The 22,252-nt window shown below is 47.4% G+C and overlaps 1 protein-coding gene and 1 long non-coding RNA gene across 9 annotated transcripts in view; one reads left to right on the plus strand and one right to left on the minus strand.

The window, feature by feature from the left end:
* Positions 1-22,252, minus strand: part of NHSL2 (NHS like 2) — a 263,397-nt gene that overhangs the window by 24,985 nt on the left and 216,160 nt on the right. The window lies entirely within an intron of this gene.
* On the plus strand, positions 7-1,372 carry LOC132006745 (uncharacterized). Its single transcript, XR_009401202.1, has 2 exons — positions 7-320; positions 774-1,372. It is a non-coding gene; the product is annotated as an uncharacterized LOC132006745 (long non-coding RNA).

A 22,252-nucleotide genomic window follows, 5' to 3' on the forward strand; every position in this document is an offset into this window, starting at 1 on the left:
TCAGCAGCGAAAAATAAATACTATGTCACTCTGGGCCCAGAATGCCAGCCAGATCCACTGCTGGCCTGAACTGCCCTTAGCACTGAGCTTCGTGCGTAGTGCCTGGCAGCTGGGCGAGTGCAGCCACAGTGTCTGTGGCCGGAGGGAAGAAAACAGAGTAAATTATGCCTCTGTTCCTCACTGGAGTCTGACATAGAACCTCAGCACAGCCTTAAGATTTTGAGCCTGGAGACAAGCGGAAGGAGCTGGAGGAAGAGGAGTCACAGAGAAACCCAGTCCTCCGGCTGGTTTCTGGTGAGGTCTCTATTCGTCAGTAGGAGGTAAGAAGCCCTTTTTGCTTTATAACACCCTTGGCAGCTTGGGGAATTCAGGGAGCCGGGTTCCTAGAACCTGTTGCTGCCTTTTAAAAAGGCTTCCCTCTCCTTCAAGGAGAAAAGTAACAGATAATCATAACAGAAATTTTGGAAAATAGAGAAAACTGTTAAGGACCGAACACCCCCAGGCATTCAGAATCTGGCCACACGAACGCAAGTGCTGTTAACACTTTGATGCCTTTCTAGCATGTTCTCCCTCTGTCTTTTCAAAGCTGAGATCATGCTGTAAGCTCTTGATCAGCAGGATTTAAAATGGCTGCCACCTATGCAGTCATGCATACTGAATAATTTATTTAAGCAGTCTCCTAATTTGTTGGACGTTTTAATTGCCTGGTTTTCTCCATTCCCGCCAGTATAGGAGTCAACAACCGTGTAAAGAAAATTTTGTCTGTTTTTCAGCTATTTCCTCAGAGAGTTCCAGAATGGGAACAGCTATCCTTCTAGGCTGTGGATCCTGTTTGCTGACAGTCGATGCGCTGGGCCTGCTGCCTGCATCCCTGCCGGAGAAGTGCAAAGGACAGGTGCCTTGCACCCCTACCTCCAGGGACCCTTTCGGCATAGGCCCTGCTGTTCCCGTGGTTCCTCTCACCCTGAGCCCCTGTAGCCTCAGCCAGGGAAAGAGCTGATGAGCAGTGAGCTGGTTTCTGGCCCTTTGGTGGCAGGGGGGCTTGGGCTTCCCTTTGACCCTCTTCCCCCACCTTTCCTAGATCTTTAATATTTGTTGTGACGTAACAGCCACAAGAGCTGTAAGAGGAACTATGGGCTTTGGGTGCTTTCTTGGGTTGAAAGAAGGGTGGGGTGGGGGGTGGGGGTGGGGAGGGAAATGCATGCAGGGGTACAAAGGCAGCCCAAGGATTCCCAGAGACTCGGGAGGAAACCCGTTTGAAACAAATGTGTTATCGTTATTGTGTTATTGTTGCATTACTGTGTTGTGAAGATAAGAAATTGTTCTGTATGCTAAAGCTTTCTCCTCAATAAAAATATAAAGGGTGTGTAAAGACCGTGTCTCTCCGGATTATTGAGCAAACAGACATAGGCGGGCACTTAGTAGGCATCAGAGATCATTTCCAAGGCACCTTGCCTGAATCAACCCTAGCCCGAAGCCTTGCAGTCTTCAGATGAGGAAGCTAAGGCCCAGCCAGGCCCCAGGGACCTGTAGAGAGTCCTACGCACTTGGGGATGGCAGTTGTTGGGAGGGAGGGAGGTAAAAAGACTAGTTATCTTGAAAAATAGCATTAGTTCTCCCCTGGTCCTATCATCCTATAATGGCACCTCTCCTGGCCGCCAGCACACACACACACACGCACATGCACACGCACGCACAAACAGGCGTGCGACATTGAAGGGAGGGTGGGAGGCCAGGGCCAGTGAGGCGGGAGGGCCCTTCCACTTTGGGGCACTAGGTGGTGCTACCGGACATAACCGGGCTGGCGGCTGCCGATTCTTGAATCCGCTTGCCCAGAGCAGTTCACACACAGACCCTCCCTCCCAGCAAGATTTCACTGCTCTTCCAAGACTCGGGGGTCAGAAGAAACTGAATCCCCTTCTTGGATTTGCTAAGGTTTCCCAGCTATGAATTGGAATTCCCCCACACCCAGCCCTGGGACAGTGGGTGGGAATGTTTACTAAGTCCCCTCCCAGGTACCAGTGTTAACACCGGGCACCTCACAACCGCTGTCTTTTCCTCCTACAGATGAGGGAACAAAGGCTTAGAGGGGGGCAGTCACAGGCCCAAGGTTTATAGGGGCTAGTGGCCTTCCCACAGCTCCACAGCCGCCCATTAGTCAGAGCTCTTTGCCTCCACTCCCTCGGTCCCACGGCCTCCCCTGCTTTCAGAGCACAGTGAGAAACAAAGCCCTATTTCAGAAGCACATCTGCTTCGCCCCTTTAAGACAGAGGAAGGCATGGAGGGAGCGAGCAACCAGCATGTAGCAGGCACTTTCGACAACAAATCTCATTGCATTCCCACAAGCCAGTACAGCAGGTTAATGTGTCTTTGAGAGCTGAAGGATCTGAATCTCAGCGATATTAGGTTCCATGCAGGGACTTGGGCCTCTGTGACTCCCCAAACCATACCCTCTCACCTCTAATAACGCCATGCTGATTCCAAGGAAGCCCGCTGAGGAGCTCAGGTCTCAACCTGACTGGACACTGGGTCTTTTGCGAAAGCAGCCAGATCTATGCATCAGGGGCACTGTCTCTAGGGGGCCTCTGCGAGAACCAGCTGGGTGGCGAGCTCTGCCCAGCAGGGAAAGTTCTGCAGAGTAAGGTGCTGAGTATAAGGCAGTATGTGTGAGTGTGTGGCTGACTGCCCCTTCTGGGGGAGAGACAGGGCTGTGGCACCCTGGGCTGCCTCAGTCAGCCCTGGGGCTGCCCATTCTGCCTCAGCGGGCCAGATAAGGTCTCTAGCACCCCCAGAATTTCTCATGCCATCACAAGTAGGGATAGGTGAGCCCAGATTGTGTGGTGGCCCATCAGAGCAGGTGGGGGGAAATAAGAATAGGGGAAGACTTGCTCCATACCCCTGCAGCCACAAGCCCTGTGAGTGTAGGGGAAAGAGCCCAGGATTCCTTATCGGCCCTGACACGGACTCATTTTGGGACTTGCATGAATCCCATTCCTATTCAGGCCACAGCTTCCTCATTTGTCTAGTGACTGAGGGGTCCCTTGTGCCCAGCACAAGTCTGGGTACACAGTAGGATCTCAAACCTAGCTTGATGCATAGCTTGAGTGAATAAATGGGCTGCTGGATTAAAAATTTTAAAAACCCTGTTGCCAAGGTGTGGAAGAAGGCAGAGAGCATCTTGCTGCCTGTAAAGCAGGCCCCACTGTTCCATCATTCATTCTATGATGAAATGGCAGCTCAAGGTCACTCATTTGACTTGGACTGTGAGCTCCAGCGCTGGATACCCAGAACTCTTCACCTCTACCCTCCACTCACTCATGCCCTCAGTGATGGAATCAGAATCTCTAGGAATTTCTATTTCTAAAAAGCTCCCTAGGCAATGTTAATGTAATGTTAATGCCTAGCCTCCTGCAGAAAAGAGCCTTGGGGACAACTATCCCAGGCAACATTTAATGGCCAGTTTGGTTTTGAGCCTTCTCGCAGAGCTCCCTGGAGCAGAAACCAGCCTGGAGATCCCGTACTAGCCCATGGTAAGTGATCACGAAATATTTGTGCAACAGTCCCCCAGCGTGTGCCATGGTCTGGTGTGAGCTTGCCCTTCTGGAGATTGTATTTTTTTTTAAAGATTTTATTTGTTTATTTGAGAGAGAAGGAGCGCACAAACAGGAGGAAGGGGAGAGCAGAGAGCCCCGATGCGGGGCTTGATCCCAGGACCCTGGGATCATGACCTGAGCCGAAACCAGACGCTCTACCCACTAAGTCACTCAGGTGACCTCAGACTGCACATTTGAAAGAGATGTGCTGTAGGATGGATGCAGAATTCCAGCCTTGAGAAATCTGGTTCACTGGAGCCCAAGCCTTTAACATTGACCACCAGAACTGACTCGTGTGGAGCCTTGGCCTCTCCCCAGGTATGACAGGCATTAAGGAAGCAAGAGATTTCCCCCTAAATGGGGCTGGGAGGCTCCACCTCTGGCTAGCACTTCCTGTATCCTGAGGAGAGGAGAGAAAGCTCAGCAGGCCACTTCTCCCCGGGGATTCAATAGACACAGAAACACAAAGCCCAGGAATCTCAGTTGTCATGGTAACAGTGGGACCTACTTGGTAGAAAACAGTCTGCTGAAAAGCTCCGGGAGGGTGGATATTTCCTTTGACAGAGCGCGGGCTCTGACTTGCTCCTGACGTCCTCTCTCCCCTTCCTGCCTGTCACCCCAAACGGGGGTGGGGGGTGGGGAGAAGAGGCCTCACCTCAGCGACTCCCCTGAGACAGCGGTGCCAGAAAGTAGGGTCCTGACTTTTTATTTTGCTCTTGCTGTGGGCTGTTAACAGGAGAAAGAGGCTCAAGGGGAAGGTGTCAGAGTGTGAATTCATGGCAATTGTCCTCTGTTCTAAGGAAGCCCTGTTTCATGAGACAGCCCCCCCCAACAAACACACAAACCAAACTTGAGGAGGGCAAGTGCCCCCCAGCAATTGCAGTTCTACCTGTTTCTCACCACTTAACCATGGACACAAGAGCCAGAGAGAATGTCCAGAAGTTCCAGACTTCTCTCCCACAGTGCAGCCTCTCCTCATCTCTCACCTGGATTACTGAGGTAGCCTCCCAGCCAGTCTCACCAACTTCTAGTAGTCTCTACCCCCTTTTAATCAATCCACCTTCCCATACACTTCAGGGGTGGGTGGGCATGGTTCTTTGAACACACAAATCTGGTCCTGATGCTCCTATTCAAAAACTTTTCAAGGGATCTCCTTCCTCTATTGGAAGACTTGGGGATCTGATTCTGGCACTCTTCATTGCTTGGTCGTAAACTACCCATGCCATCATTCTTCCCTCTTACATTCAGTTCAAACCCCAGACATCCTGAGTTACACTCTCTTCTTTCCTTATGTACCAGGCCCTTTCACGCCTCTGGGCCTTTGCACGCTGTATACTCTCTGCCTTAAGAATTCATCAGCACTCCTGGCCCCACTCCAACTGGCTATCTTCTCAGCTCAAAGCCCACTTCTGCCACAAAGCTGCCTTCGCTTCCCAGACAAACTCTTGCCCTTCTGAGCCTTCCCTTGCCTCCCTGCCCCCGACCCTTCTGTGAAGCTCAAGTTCCAGCTGGGAGTGGAGGCTGGTTCATGATCCCAAGTAGATTTGTTGCTGCGAGGCTGCTTGCTGTTTAGTGTGAGAACATGCACTCATCCCCCTTGCAAGTGGGGGCTACCTTGGCGGTAGACTTTGGAAGGAGTACTGGTCTCTTAGGAGAGTTCTGGCTGAGGGCTGAGGGTAGGCAAAGCACTGTGTTCCCCCGCATCCCAATCAAGCTGGATGTGCAGACAGTTGGAACGAGTTGAGTAAGAGAAAGCAAGTGTTTGCAAAGCTTGTTGTTCATTCCCAACTGATCACCTATTGGTGGCCCCCATCTCACTCCCTCTCAGCGGTGTGGTGGAGAGGAGCCTCCACTGGCCTTGAGGATCACACAGATCTGCCTTTGAACCCTGGCTCTGCCACTTCCTTGTTGGATATCCTTGGGTTGGTTATTTCACCTCATTTCCCATTTCCATTTTCTGAAATTAGATGTACTAATAGTATACACTGGCAAAATAATTGATATGAACCAACAACAATAAAAATTGCTAATACTTGTTAGCACTTATTACTTCTTGGGCACTAAGTGCTTTCTACTTATTATCTCACTGAATGATTACAACAACCATCTAAAGTAGGTAGTGTTCTTAGTCCCCATTTGGCGGGTTAAGAAATGGCTTGGAAATGGGGGTGCCTGGGTGGCTCAGTCAGTCAAGTGTCTTCCTTCAGCTGAGATCATCATGCCAGGGGCCTGGGATTGGGGCCTGGGATTGAGCCCAGCGTTGGGATCCCTGCTCGGCTCAGCGGGAAGCCGGCTTCTCCCTCTCCCACTGACCCCCTTCCCTGCTCATGCGCTCGTGCACTCTCTCTCTCTCAAATAAATAAATAATAATTAAAGAAAAAAAAGAAATGGCATGGATAGTCTAACTTGCACAATGCCATAGCACTAGCATGCAAGTGCTATGAGCCCTCCAGTAATATGAGGCCAGCAGAGCAGGAGAGCACCAAGATCCAGGGCAGGGGCCTTAATCTCTTTCAAGTCAATGATCTCTCTCAGCAGTTTGGTGAAGCCGCTTCTCAGGAGAATGTGTTCAGGTGCATAAAATAAAATACATGGAATTACAAAGGAAACCAATCATACTGAAACAGTTCTAAAATGTTTTTAAGAAATTGTGGTTGAGCTATACGACTGCTTTAATAAGGCATCAAATCACAAGTGTTAGTGGCATGGCTAGAGGTAGAAGTTTCGAAGAGATGACGAGCATAAATAGCTTTTTTTGGAGATATGACTGTAATGTGACATGATGTTTGTGATTTCTATCGGCACTAAAGTAACAGATAATGCTAGTACTATTATGGCTTGTTGCCCACACTCCAAATTTGAGGAAATGCTAAATTTCCATTTGGACTTAATGGGGGAAAAAAATATCAAATAGTTTTCCTATCCGAGTTCACAGATGTCCCCTAAATTCTCTCCACGTGGCTCTTTGAGGGGCACGGAGCTCAAGTTAAGGAGCCCTGCCCTCGGATGTCAGAGAAAAAATCATGCCTGGACTGTCAGTCATGAGGAGAAGCTGTCAGAAAGACAATGTGTGGTTTCTCTTCCAAGAAGTGTTTACAGAAATCATGAAGTCTGGCAGCTCCCTTTTCCTCTTGGTCCTGAATCAGCAGCCCAGGGTGGGGCCTAGGCTGTCACCCTTGGTTTGAGTTTAAAGCTCACCACACACTCATCCCGAAGACTTGATCTGTGGCCACTTCCTTACCAGTGAAATCTTGGTGGGTTTTGTTCCATTTTATGATTTGGACCCACTTGCACACACAGATATCTCATTAGACTGGAAATAATCTTTCAGTGGCTATTTAATAAGCTCCAAGACATTTTCTGAGCTCATGGATTCTTTTGCCCTAGCATCCCAGCCAGGCTTTAGGGCTCACAGAGAGGAAGGGGAAAAACAACTAACTGCCATGAATCCCAGAACAACAGTCAGAATTGACACTTTCCCAAAATACCAAATGCTTTTTTTCCCCCTGACTTCCTGACTTTGCCACCTGTCAGCTGAGTCCACGCCAACCACGGCAGCACAGTCCTGGGCACTGTGACCAAGGAGACAAATGGTCAGAACAGCAGTAGGCTTTGCCTTTTTAACTTGCTTCTATTCCCATTCAAGACTCGACGAGAGCACTGTTCAGAAAAACCAGGCCCCAAGCCTACTCACAGTACCTTGCTTGGGGGTCCCCGCAGGCCAGGGTCTGCTGCCTTCTTCTCTTCCCCGGGCCCTGATATGTACTCAGAAATTAGCAACACTTGGTCAATGGCCTTGTGCATTAAAAGGCTGTAGCTCATTTTCCAAAGTGAGAGGGTCAAATTATGATAGCCTTATGAACTACAGCCATTGGCTAATAAAGAAGCCAGTTTAAAAAAAAAAAAGAATCTACCTCAGTTATTCAAGGGGGGAATAGAACAGTATGCTTTGGGGACAGGGGGCAGGCTTAGAGCTCCATATACGAATGTGAAGAAGACTTAAATTTACTATAAAATATGAGTATGTTCTTCAGTTGGTCAAGGCAGAAGGAGACTGAGGACCAAATGAAGATACAAAAGATCTTTGGGTAGCCAGATTGACTAAGAATAAAGGAAAGAAGACCTCAGCTACTAAAATCGGAAATGACAGAGGGGACATTACAGTCAAACTGGAAATCTAAAGGATTTTAAAGAATAACTATGAACAACTGTACGACAAATTATGTAACTTAGATGAAATGCATACATTTCTAGAAAGACGACAACTATTGAAAATGCCTGAAGAGGGATGCCTGGGTGGCTCAGTGGGTTAAGCCTCTGCCTTCAGCTCAGGTCGTGATCTCAGGGTCCTGGGATCGAGCCCCACATCGGGCTCTCTGCTCAGCGGGGAGCCTGCTTCCCCCTCTCTCTGCCTGCCTTCTGCCTACTTGTGATCTTTCTCTCTCTATCAAATAAATAAATAAATCTTTATTTAAAAAAAAAGAAAATGCCTAAAGAATAAATAGAAATTCCAAATAAATCTATAATAAGTAAAGAGTTTGAATTAGTAATCAAAACTACCCACAAAATGTTCCTTGAGTGGCTCAGTCAGTTAAGTAGCTGCCTTCAGCTCAGGTCATGATCCCAGGGTCCCTGCTCAGTAAGGAGTCTGCTTCTCCCTCTGCCCTTCCCCCCTGCTCATGATCTCTCTCTCAAATAAACAAAATCTTAGAAAAAAAAACTACCCACAAAGAAGGGTACCTGGGTAGTTCAGTCGGTTAAGCCTCTGACTCTTGATTTCAGCTCAGATCGTGATCCCAGGGTCGTGAGATCGTGGCCCCTGTAGGGCTCCATACTCAGCGTGGAGTCTACTTGTGACTGTCTTGTGACTGCTCACTCTCTCTCTCAATAAATAAATAAAATCTAAAAAAAAAAGCTACCTTCAAAGAAAAGTTCAGATACATATGACTTCTTTTGTGAATTCTACCAAACACTGAAAGAAGAATTAACATCAATTCTTCACAAACTCATTCATAGTCTAACACTTCTCAACTCATGATGAGGTCAATGTTACCCTGATACCCAAACTGGACAAAAACATCACAGGAAATGAAAACTACAGACCAATATCTCTTATAAATATGACCACAAAATTCTTCAACAAAACACTAGCAAACCAAATCTAGCAATAGATAAAGAAGATCATAAACCATGGCCAATATGATTTATCCCAGGAAAGCAAACTTGTAACATCTGAAAATCAATTGATGAAATACAGCATATCAGTACAATAAAAAACAGAAACATAATTACCTCAATAGACAGAGAAAAGGGATTTGACAAAATCCAACACCCTTTTATGATAAAAATGAAAAAAAAAAACCCAAAACACTCAACACATTAGTAATAGAAAGGAACTTCCTCAAACTGACAAAAAGCATCTATGAAAAACCCACAATAGCATCATAATGGTGAAACCTTAGAAGCTCTTCCCCTCCAAAATCAGGAATAAGACAAGGGTGTCCACTCTCACCACTTCTACTCAATATGGTACTGGAGGTTATAGCTAGAGCAACTTGATAAGAAAAAGAATTAGAAGGCATTGGGAAGATTGCAAAGAAAGAAATAAATTATCTGCACAGATGACATGATCTTACATATAGAAATCCTAAAGAATCTGCTAGAAGACAGAGTTAATAACTGTGTTCAACAAGGTTACAGGATATGAAGTCAATATAAATTTTTTATGATTTTATTTATTTATTTGAGAGAGAGAGAGAGCGAGCACAGGGGGCTGGGGCAGAGGGAGAGGGAGAGAGAGAGTCACAAGCAGACTCCATGCTGAGCATGGATCCCCATGCAGGGCTTGATCTCACCGTACTTAGATCACCAGCCTGAGCTAAAGCCAAGAGTCAGACACTTAAAAGCGACTGTGCCACATAGCCAACCCACAATATAAAAATTTTTATTGCTATACATTTGCAATAAACAATCTGAAATAAATTAGGAAAATTATTTAAGATATCATCAAAAGAATAAAACACTTAGAATAAATTAAACAAAAGTGGTACAAGACTCGTACACTGAAAACTTACAAAACATGTTGAAAGAGATTAAGGAAGACTGAAACAAGTGTAAAGATATCTCATTTTCATGGGTGGAAATACTTAATATTGTTAAGATGGCAATACTCCCCCAAATGATCCACAGAGTCAATAAAATCCCTATCAGAAGTCCAGCTAGATGCTTTGTAGAAATCGACAAGCTGATACCAAAATTTATATGAAATCCAAGGGGTCCAGGATGGCCAAAATAATCTTGAAAAAGAACAAAGTTGGAGGACTCCCACACTTCCTGATTTCAAAATGTTATACAGATGGAACTTGGGGTGCCTGGGTGACTCAGTAGGTTAAAGCCTTTGCCTTTGGCTCAGGTCATGATCCCAGGGTCCTGGGATCAAGCCCCCACTTAGGGCTCTCTGCTCAGTGGGGAGCCTGCTTCTCCCACTCTCTTTCTGCCTGCCTCTCTGCCTACTTGTGATCTCTGTCTGTCAAATAAATAAATAAAATCTTTAAATAAAGTTATACAGGAGCACCTGGGTGGCTGAGTGGGTTAAGCCTTTGCCTTCGGCTCAGGTCATGATCCCAGGGTCCTGGGATCAAGCCCCACTTAGGGCTCTCTCCTCAGCAGTGAGCCTGCTTCCCTCTATCTCTGCCTGCCTTTCTGCCTACTTGTGAACTCCCTCTCTCTCTGTCAAATAAATAAATAAAATCTTTCAAAATAAATAAATAAATAAATAAAGTTATACAAACTACAGTAATCCAACTGGTGTGTTAATAGCATAAGGATGGACATATAGATCAATGAAACACAATTGATAGTCCAGAAATAAACTTACACATCTATTGCCAATTGGTTTTTGACAAGGGTATCAAGTCCATTCAAAGAAGAAAGAACTGTCTTTTCAACAAGTAGTGCTAGGACAACTGAATTTCCCCACACAAAAGAATGAAGTTGAAATTTATTCACACTCATACAAAATTAAACTCAAAATGGATCAAAGACTTATACATGACAGCTAAAATTATAAAACTTAGAAGGAAATATACATGTAAATCTTTGAGACCCCAAATTAGGCAATGATTTCATCGATATGACACTAATAGCACAAGCAACAAAAGAAAATAATAGATAAATTGGAACTCATCAAAATTTAACAAAATTGTGTTACAAACAACACCACAAAAAACGCGAAAGGACAACCTACAGAATGACAGAGACTTGTATCTAGAGCATATAAACACAGCTTACAAAGCAATAATAAAAAGACAAAGAGCCCAATTAAAAAATGGGCAAAGGAGGTTTTTCCGAAGAAGATTTACAAATGGCCCACAAACAAATAAAAAGATGATCAACATTGGCAGTCATTCAGAAAATGCAAACAAGAAGCACAACGTAATCCCACTTCACGCCCGCTGTGATGGCTAGAATCAAAGAGTCAGACTGATGTTGATGAGGACGTGGAGACACTGGTACTCTCTCACATTGCTGGTGGGGATGTGACATGGTGTGGTTGCTTTGGAAAATGTCAATTCCCCGATGTATTTGAATATGGAATTGTCCCAAGACCCAGCACTTCCACTCCTAGGCATATACCCAAGAGAAATGAAAACACACATCCATGCAAAAATGTGTACCCAAATGGTCACAGCTGCATTGTTTAGAATAGCCAAAAAGTGGAAGCGACCTAAATGTGCCTCAACTAGTGAATGGAGAAATAGACAAGATGCCATTATATGGTGTAGCCATACCATGGAAGGTTATCCAGCCATAAAAAGGAATGAGGGACCCCGAGATCACGACCCGAGCAGAAGTCAGACGCTTAGCCAGCTGAGCCAACCAGGCACCCTAATCCTTGGTATTGTTATTGAGGTTCCTCAGTTGGACCAGACTTTGGCTCCCATCTCTTCCCTTCTAACCCTGAGGGACCTTGTGCTTTGCTTGGACTTGACCTGATGAGCCCAGAACTGCCCTCTTGTCCCTGGGTAGAGATGGGGACCCAGGTATGGCTATCCTGTATCTTGCGTCCTCTAGGAGTGTTTTTCAATTGCATGGTTTTTAAGTTTTGTGGGTTTTATTAAAAAAGATTATATTTGAGAGAGTGAGAGAGAGAGCAAGCACAAGCAGGGGGAGGGACAGAGGGAGAGGGAGAAGCAGGCTCCCCGCTGAGCAGGGAGCCCTATGTGAGATTCAATCCCAGGGCCCCGGGATCATGACCTGAGCCGAAGGAAGCCGCCTAACTGGCTGAGCTATCCAGGCATCCCAAATGAATGGTTTTTAATGTGGGTGTTTAATATGAATGTATCGAATGTTTTGATTCCAAAGGTATATCCTAGTCAGCCACATTTCAAAATTCGGTGATTAGAGAAAGAAATCACCTATGATTTTACCTTGTCCTTATACACACATATTTTTAGATAAGAACAATTTCAGGAAAGATACAGTTTTGTACTTTTTTTTTTTTTTTACTTATAAAATCACAGGAATTTTACGATCTAGTATTTTACTTAGAATTACTGTCACACTAAGGGAGCAGACAGAAGTCCTTAGGCTCCATTATTTCCAATAATAACAGTTGTCCTGGGCATTGCTCTAGGCATTTTGCAAATTTAATCCTCACAACAACCCTATAAGGCAGGTCCTATCATTTCCCTCATCTAACATAAGAGTGAGCAACTGAGACACGGAGAGGTTAGATGGCTTTGTCAAAAGTCATGCAGTCAGTAACCCAGGAGGCTGGTGCCAGGAGTCTGTGCTCATGACTCCTCCACAGTGGGTCTGAAACTTCGGTGAGCCTCAGAATTCCCTGGAGGGCTTATTACAACACAGACTGCTGGGCCCTGCTCCCGGAGTTTCTTTCTAATCGAGTAGATCTGGGATAGAGTCCCAGAGCTGGCATTTCTCACAAATTCCCAAGCTGCTGAGGGTTCTGAGGATCACGTCTGAGAATGGCTACCCAGCATGGCACCGCCTGCCGGCAGCAGCCCACAGGTTAGAAATCCCTGGACCCCACCCCCAAACCAGTCCTTAGAGGGGTCAGGAAGGGCACCATCACTAGCCATGGGGCTCCTCTTCTCCTTCCCTCGCCCTTCCCTCTGCACCGGCTGGGCAGCCACCAAGGAGTATCACGTCCCAAAAGGGTTGCCTAAAAAAAAAAGCCCATTCCTGCCAATGTCAGACATGATTAGCTAAATGCAACATCAGCCATTCAAAGGATTGATAAATCAGTCAGGCTGTGCAGCCCGCTGCTGAATTCTTGTGCCTGGTGCCTGCAGCCCACGGATCTCACAGGTTAATTCGATCAGCTCGGCCAGGTGGCCCCCTGCCTCCCCAGGTCCCCCAGACTGGGGAGCCTCAGGCCTGTCCCCAGTGCAAGAAAGTTATGCTCCTCTCCGAAGAGAGCAGCTTTCCAGGAGAGTAAGGGCCCTTTGTGTGGAACCTAGGAAGCCCAATTCCACTCAGCAGTTTGCAGCAGTGCGAGTGGGTCCTCTGAAGACTGATGGGTGGGCGTGGGGAACCACCTGGTCCAGCGTTAACGAGGAACAAGAGATTGGTCTATTTGACCATGGAATAAACCACTTGGAAGTTCAGGGAGCTGTGTTACCAGGGAAAGGGGACCTAGGTTTGGACAGAGCAGGCTCTGAGACTGCCTCATCTCGACCCAGCTCTATCTTCTCTCTGAATCTGGGTTTCCTTATCGATAAATCGAGGCCGATAATATGCCCACCCTCTCAGCATTCCAGAGCAATGAAAGGATCCTAGTAGACAAAGCCCGGAGCAATGTTTTGGATCCTAGGAAACATCTAAACCAGAGGCCGGCCCATCTATGGGCCTCAAAGGTCACTGCCGAAGGAGACAGATCAGGACCAGAGCTCGGAGCTCCAAATGACGGAGGGAGCTGGGCCTCTGAGTGAGAAACGTTTTCCTCTTTGAAAAATCCCCCTAATATCTGCCTATAACCTTGTCCTTCGTTGGAGGTCAACTCTACCAGGCGGTTCCCTTCTAGTGGGTGCTGCAAGGGGCCACCCGGATCCTACCACAGAGAAAATGACTTACTCTGCTAAGGGTTGGCGCCGTGGCCTTAGGCAGCGATGTACTCTGAGACCTCCTTGGGGATGCCTTGCCCCATGTCACACCTCCTTCCTGGGGTGGCTCCTTCACCCCAGCTAAGAATGACTGAGAGGGACTGTCCCAGAGCCCCACTCAGACTGACTGAAGCCTTGGTCAGGACCTCAGTTCAAGGTTCTGCATCCCTCCTGCAAGATCCTGCTTCTTTACCCACTTGCCACAGCTAGTGATCCCCAGAGACTCCCTCCTTACCTCCCTGCGTACTCATCTCCATCCCAGAGTCTGCTTTCCCGGACACCCAACCTCCCTTGGCAGGGAGGGCGCTCTGTGGTGCGGAAGGTGCACTAATGCATCTTCCCATTGGCTCTGACAGAGATGTGGCGGGCTGCTACCTTTCCTGCTCCCCTTCCTTGCTCATGGCTTCCAGGCAAACTCTCTCCTCGAAAAAACAAAAACAAAAACAAAAGTTGGGGCAGCTGGGTGGCTCAGTCTGTTAAGCATCTGCCTTTGGCTCAGGTCATGATCCCGGGGTCCTGGGATCAAGCCCCTCATCGGGCTCCCTGCTCCTCCCCCCACCCCCGCTCATGTGCATGAGCTCTCTTTTCCTCTCTCTCCAACAAATAAAGAAATAAAATCTTTTTAAAGAAAGTCAACTTTAATTTCTTTCTCGTAGGCTTTTTTGTTCTTGTTACAAAGCAAAATAAGTTTATCACAGTGAAAAATCAGAACATATAAACGGAAAGAGGAAAGCAACATATAATCTGACATATCAGAGACAATCATGGCTGCTACCTTGGATATATCTTTCCAGAAATTCTCCTGTGCCAAACAAATATGGGGTCATCTTGTAGTATCGCTTTGTGGTTTGCTTCAACTCTCTCTCTCTCTCACTCCCACAATAAATAGTTTCTGCCAGTCATGTTAAGTTATTGTCTAAGAATGGGGAAGTGAAGGCTCAGAAATCTGTGGGCAAAGACCCTAGTCCAATCCCCTCAGATAATAGATATGTAGAACCGGAGGCCCTGAAAGAAACATTTTTCTCAGGTCTCATGCTGAGCCATCCCAGGCCATCCCAGGCCATCCAGATCACCTCCTGACTTGACCCCGAGCCTGTCTTTCCAGATGTCTGAGTTGCCCAACCAGGTTCAGACCAGGGGAATAACAGGAAATGGGATCTGCATGAAAGAAATGTAAGAAAAGGGGCTCCTGGGTGGCTCTGTTGGTTAAGTGTCCAACTCTTGGTTTCAGCTCAGGTCCTGATCTCAGGGTCATGAGATCGAACCCCGACTCAGGCTCCACACTCAGTGCGAAGTCTGCTTCTCCCGCTGCCCCTCCTCCTGCTCATGCTCTTTCTCTCAAATAAATTAAAAATTTTTTAAAAAAGAAAAAGACGACCCAATTAAAAGAAACAGGCAAAAGATCTGAATAGACATGACTCCAAAGAACATATGCAAATAATCAATAAACACATAAAAAGATGCTCGCCATCGCTAGGCACCAGGGAAATGCAAACCGAAATCACAAGGAGATCCCACGTTACACCCAACTAGGAAGGCTAGAATCACATAATGACATGTGTCGGTGAGGATGTGAAGTAATTGCAACCCTCATACACTGCTGGAGGGAATGTAGAACGGTGCGGCCACCGTGGAAAGCAGGCTGCAGTTCCTCGAATGACTCAACGGAGAGTGACTACAGTGACTCGGCAATCCCACTTGTGGTGTCTATACCCAAGAAAATGGAAAACCTTTGTCCACACAGGAGCTTGTATATGAATGCTTATAGCAGTATTATGCATGACAGTCCCAATAGGGAGACGACCCTACATGTCCATTAATGGATGAACGAACACATCAACAGAAGGTGGTGTACACACACAATAAAACATCACCAGACAATAAGAAGAATGAAGCTCTGTTACATCTTGGAACATGGACGAACGTTGAACCCATTATGCTAAGGGAAAGAAGCCAGTCAGAAAAGCGTACACATTACAGGATTCCTTTGATATGATATGTCCAGAGTAGGCAAATCCATAGAGATGGGAAGTAGATGAGTAGTTACCAGTGGCTGGGGGTTGAGACGATAATGTATACATGTTCTGGAATTAGATAGTGGTGATGGTTGCACATACCTGGGAATATACCAAGAATAACTGAATTGTAAGCTTTTATATGGCTGAAGTGTACAGCACGTAAATTCTATCTCTATAAAGCTGTTATTTGACAAAAAGAATATTTTTTAAAAATATTGCTTCCCAGGGGCGCCTGGGTGGCTCAGTGGGTTAAAGCCTCTGCCTTCGGCTCAGGCCATGATCTCAGGGTCCTGGGATCAAGCCCCACATTGGGCTCTCTGCTCAGCAGGGAGCCTGCTTCCCTTCCTCTCTCTCTGCCTGCCTCTCTGCCTACTTGTAATCTCTGTCTATCAAATAAATAAATAAATAAAAATCTTAAAAAAAAAATTGCTCCCCAGCATATCCCCCCCGTTGCTTATCATCATACCAGACTAAACTGCAAAGTTCTTACTAAGATCTGGCCTCTGGCTCCCTCTTAAAAACCCTGTACTGATTCCCTATTATATGTCGGGCATTTAGGTAAGCCCTGTATATACATAATCTCTAATTCCTAGAACAAACGTTCATCTTAAAAAGGAGACTGAGAGGGGTGCCTGGGTGGCTCAGTCAGTTAAGTGCCTGCATTGGTTCAGGTCATCAACCTGGGGTCCTGGGATCGAGCCCCATGTTGAACTCCCTGCTCGCGGGGATCTTGCTTCTCCCTCTCCTCCCGGTTCGTGCTCTCTCTTGCTATCTCTCTCTCAAATTTTATTTATATACTTAGAATATTTATTTATTTATTTGACAGAGAGAGAGAGACCGCGAGAGATGGAACACAAGCTGGGGAAATGGGAGAGGGAGAAGCAGGCTTCCTGCCAGCAGGGAGCCCTAAACGGGCTCAAACCAGGACCCCAGGATCATGACCTGAGCTGAAGGCAGACGCTTAACGACTGAGCCACCCAGGTGGCCCTCTCTCAAATTAAAAAAAAAAAAAAAAAGGCTTTTTAAAAAAAGACTTTATTTATGTGAGAGAGAGATGGTGAGAAAGAGCATGAGGGGGTGAAGGTCAGAGGGAAAAGCAAACTCCCCACAGAGCTGGGAGCCAGATGTGGGACTCGATCCCCAGGGACTCCAAGATCATGACCTGGGCCAAAGGCCGTTGCTTAACCAAGTGAGCCACCCAGGTGCACCATTTATTTGTCAAAGAGAGAGAGCACAAGCAGGGGGAGCAGCAGGCAGAGGGAGAAGCAGGGTGCCCGCTGAGCAGAGAGCCCTATATGGGACTCGATCCTAGGACTGTGGCATCACGACCTGAGCCAAAGGCCGACATTTCACTGACTGAACCACCCAGGCATCTCCCTATTTGTGTCCTGTAATGAGAACTGACAGGAGCATGCTGGGGCCAGGGTGTACCCTGCTGGGTCCTGGGTTGCTCTGTCTCCAGGTGGGTGAGGGGCTCTTTATTAGGCCCTTGTTATTCAGCAAGAGGCCTCAGCTTCTGGTGCTCTCTGCATGACACAAACCAAACTAGCACCCAACAGGGTGGCAATAATCTCACAACAATAGCCTCTTGGAGTCTAGATTAAAAAGAGGGCAAAGGGCTCCAGTGCTATTTATTTAATACTAACTGGCAATTTCAAAAGCAACAGATTTTGCTATGCATTAAGAAAAGCTCGGCACACAATGGGCCGGACATAGCGGATTATAGCCTACTTTTTCCAGTAGGACCAAGGCACTCACAACAGCCTTCTAAACTGCAGCTTCCAGGGTTCACGACGCATTTCCCAGATTGCGAGGGTAGGAAGGAAGAACTAGATGGAGGCTGGGCCCCTGACTGCTCTCCCTTCCTAACTTTTGGAATATCCACCACTTCTGCCCTTCCCCTCTGTTTTTGTTTTTGCTTTTGTTTTAAAGATTTTATTTATTTCTTTGTCAGAGAAAGCGAGGGAGCACAAGCAGGGGGAATAGCAGGCAGAGGGAGAAGCAGGCTTCCAGCTGAGCAGGGAGCCCATGTGGGACTCCATCTCAGCACCCTGAGATCATGACCTGAGCTGAAGGCAGACGCTTAATGATGGAGTCCCCCAGGCCCCTCCGCTCTGTCGTTTTAAGCCCTCCAACCTCTCTGCTGCCCCTTCCAAAGGCCAGCGTTTCCTGAGTTTGAGGAGCCCTTCAGAATATCTGAGAGAAAGAGGGAATCTGGAAAGGAGATCAGGGTTCCCCTGAGGAGTGGTGGATTCATTACTCCTTCTGTCTAGGGGCACTTATGCCTCCCCTGCTGTCAGGAGCCTTGCCTGGGTCCATACCCACCCTATTGCAAGGCTTCTCTCCCACTCTTCCTTGGGCTCCTTGAAGGCAAAAAGCAATTGTGGAAGAGCCTCAAAAAATTAAAAAAATAACTACCATATGATCCATGAATTCCACTTCTGGGAATATATCCAAAGGAAACAAAAACACTAACTCAAAAAGATCTGCACCCCCATGTTCATAGCAGCGTTATCCGCGATAGCCAAGACATGGGAACACCCTCGGGGTCCATCAGTGGGTGGGTGGGCCAAGAAGCTGGGAGATGCATCCACGACAGACGACAGACCGTGACCGGCAGTAAAAACAAACGAGGAAATCCTGCCATTTTGAGACAACGTGGATGGAGCTCGAGGGCCTTATGCTCCGTGACAGAAGTCAGACCAAGAAAGACGAGAGAGGCGCAAACCATCTGATTTCACTCCTATGTGGCATCTCACAACAAAAACAAAACCAAACTCGCAGAAGCAGAGATCAGACTGGTGGTGACCAGAGGCGGGGAGAGAGGGGGGAAGTTGGAGGGAGGTGGTGAAAAGGCACAGACTTCCAGGTACAAGACAAAGAAGCACGAGGGACAGAACGCAGCAGGCCGGGAGCATGGCCGGAGGAAGGCCGCTAAGAGTAAATCTCAAGAGCGCTCGTAACAAGGAAGAAGTGTGTCCCCCTTCTTCTTTTCTTCTTTCTTTTCCTTGTTACGGGTATGAGAAAACGGATGTCGCTGAACTTACTGTAGTGATCACGACATAATATATGTAAATCAATCCATATAGGCACGCCATACGTACGCCTTAAACTTACATGGTGATGTATGTCAATTATTTCTCAATAAAACTAGAAAAAATGTTTATGAAATCAATGATTTATATTGCCACCAGACAATCAGATTAAAACAGCATATGGTCCTTGCACTCAAAAAAAAAAAAAAAAGGAGGAAAAAAAAGCAAAAAGGAAGTGTAATATGTCCATACTCTCCTCATGACCCTGCACAGAGTAGGTACTCAGTAAAGGACTTTTGGCGACATGAATTATAAATGAATGCCTGAAGGAGGGCAGAAGATAATGGCTTGGGTCCATGTTTCACCTTAATAGTCCCTTGACTTTTCGGCAGAGAACACAAGTAGAGTCTATGATTCCAATCCCAGGTCTCTACTTACCGTGTTACCTTGGGCAAGTCACGCCACTGACCTAAGACTCAGTCTCCCTATTTATAAAATGGTAATAGCACCTGGCCAGGTCGTTTTGAGGTCTGAATGTGAGCGTGTGGAGAACTTGGCGCCCTAATTGGAACACAGTGAAGACCCAGTCAGGAGTAGCTACTGGAATTGTCTTCAACTCTCCCACCTCCCCCCTAGGGCAAGGAAGTTGGGGCACTCCTCCTGCAGCTAAGTGGGAGGCCTGAGTGCACACTCAGACAGGGCTGGATCTCTGGTCAGGACGTCCTCTTCCTGGCTCGCTTCCTTTCCCACATACCAGTTATGACTTTGGTCTGGATCACCACAGGCAGCTCCACCACCAGTGGTCCCCAGCCACGCAGCACAAACCCACCAGGAGGAACGGGCTGAGTCTTATCTGGGCAGAGCCAAGGGGAGTGGTGGCCGGGGGCCGGCAGGGGGCGGGAATGAGCTCCCAAATTGTTTTCCACTATTCCGAAAGCTCTCAGTCCCAAAACATTGCACATAACCTCCTTGGCCAAGTTACTTTCCTAATCCCGGTTGCCATAACAACGAGACTTAATGAAGGAGCAATTTTTTTCTTAAAATAATTCGACCCGTTTCCATACCAACAGGGGTTTATTTTGGTTCCATACTCAGGGAGGGCTTGGTAGCCAGGACCTGGCAGCACCTTCTCCACCTTGGAAGGGACTTCAACTTCCAGGGGGCCATTTGAGAAGTGACACGGGGGCTGGGGAGGCCTATGTGTGCTGAGGTAAGCCAGGCCCTCAGGGAGGTGAGCAACAAACAGAGCATAGGCACCTCAGAAGTTCCTCCTGGCGGGGGTGGGGAGAAGATTGAGGGAACAACAAAGGACAAGCCTGTTCAACATCCTATCCAAATTTTAAGGCCTATCTGGATAAACTCCCTGTCGCTGGGCCTCCCTCATGGGACCACAGGCCAGGAGGGAGTCCCAGGGCTGGACCTCTGCGTTGGGTGGCTGGCAGGAGTGGGTGACAGGAGGGGGCAGGGCTGCCCAACGTGCCTAGTAAATGATTCCTTTTGTCTCCCTTTTAAAGGATTTTATTTATTTATTTGAGAGAGACACAGAGAGAGAGAGAGAGAGAGAGCAGGAGTGAGGGGGAGGGGTTAGAGGGAGAAACAGACTCCCCACTGAGCAGGGAGCCCGATGTGGAGCTCGATCCTGGGACCCTGAGATCATGACCTGAGCCGAAGGCAGACACTTAACTGACTGAGCCACGCAGGTGCCCCTAGTAAATGATTCTATTTGTGCCTAAGCTGGCTGTATGTAACTAGACTCCTTCACAGATGTAGTCATTCAGTGATTACTGACTGAGTCTCCACTGCGAGTACCCCCAGGGAGCTCCAGTCTGGTGAGAGCCATGTGAGGCTCAGAGGCTGCCCTCTAGGCCAGCGCTTCTCAGACTTTGTGCATCGGAACCCCCTGTAGATCTTGTTAAAATGCAGGTTTGAATCAGTGGGTGGGGAGAGGGTGGGTGCTGTGATTCTGTGTTCCTAACTGCCTTCCAGGTGCTGCTGTTGCTGCTGCTTCTCAGGCCATACTCTGCAGAGCAAGAGAAAAAAGAGTGGGGCCAGAGGGAGGCATTTTTCCTCTCTGTTCCCAGCATCCTCCTGGGGATGCTCAGTCCTGCGGGTTTCAGCTATAGCTCCCACTGGAGTGGGATGACTTTCTCACTGAGGTAAACTCTGCTTCACTTTCTGAGGCACTTCTCTAAATCTGTGGGGTTTTTAAGAAATAAGAATGAAAACGTGGGATGAGCTGCGTAGCTGACCCCAGCTGAGAAGCTACCAGAATGCTTTCGATTCCTTCCTGGGGAAGCCCAAGCCAGCCATGTGAAAGTGTCTGTGAAAGGATAGCACTCTAGACCTTCTTTTTTTAAAAAAATATTTTATTTATTCATTTGACAGACAGAGATCACAAGTAGGCAGAGAGAGAGAAAAGGAAGCAGGCTCCCTGCTGAGCAGGACCCTGGGATCATGACCTGAGCCGAAGGCAGAAGCTTTAACTCACGGAGCCACCCAGGTGCCCCACACTTTAGACCTTCTTGATTAAGATCCTGTTTGAGGGGGCGCCTGGGTGGCTTAGTCAGTTAAGCATCCAACTCTTGATCTCAACTCAGGGCATGATCTCAGGGTCTTGAGATCAAGCCCAGGGTCAGGGTGGAAAGGGCCTGCGTGAGAGTCTCTCTCTGTCTGTCCCTGTCCTCTGCCCACATGCATGTATGCTCCTTCTCTCTCTCTCTCTCCAAAAAAAGAAAAAATCCTATTTGAATGCACACTTTGGACCAATGTGTTTGTAGGGGAGCCAGCATAAATCGGAAGTCAAATCTCAACCCTCTCTTCCTAAGCCTCGTGACCTCCGGCAAGTCACTTTATCTCTCTGTGCCTCATTTTCCTCATCTACAAAATAGGGCTAATAATCACATCGAAATCACTGGGATGTATTGAAGGATCAATGAATTAATATTTGCAAATAACCTGATGCACATAGGTGCCAAAATAATTAGTTCGTTCATTCAACAAATACTTATTGGGTCCTTTCTTTGCACTGGGCGCACAAACATTGAGCGATACCATGGTGACCGGGACAGACACAGCCCCTGCCTTCATGGACTTCATACTGAAGCAGAGGAGACTGGAACAACGCAAAGCATGGTGGGAGAGCATGCCTGGCCTGGAAGCAGCAAGTGCTAAGGCCCTGCAGTGGGAAAGAATGACCCTAAGGAGGGAGAGGGAGTGTAGTAAGAAAAATGTCAGAAAGGAGGGCAGGAGCCAGATGACTTCAGGCTCTTGCAGGTCACTTCCAGGAATCTGATCGTCAGCACAACAGAAAGCTGTTGGAGGGTTTACGGTTTGGGCTGGGGCCAGGGTTAGGTCCTGATTACTCTCCTTCACTGCCTGTGATGTTGACCACCTGGGCTGTGTTAACACACCCCCGTCCCACCCATCAATCTGACCTCTTAAATCCCTCTTGAATCCATCCCTTCCCCCCACATGCTGGCAGC

This window comes from Mustela nigripes, chromosome X (assembly GCF_022355385.1).
Source record: "Mustela nigripes isolate SB6536 chromosome X, MUSNIG.SB6536, whole genome shotgun sequence".
Classification (NCBI taxonomy): domain Eukaryota; kingdom Metazoa; phylum Chordata; class Mammalia; order Carnivora; family Mustelidae; genus Mustela; species Mustela nigripes.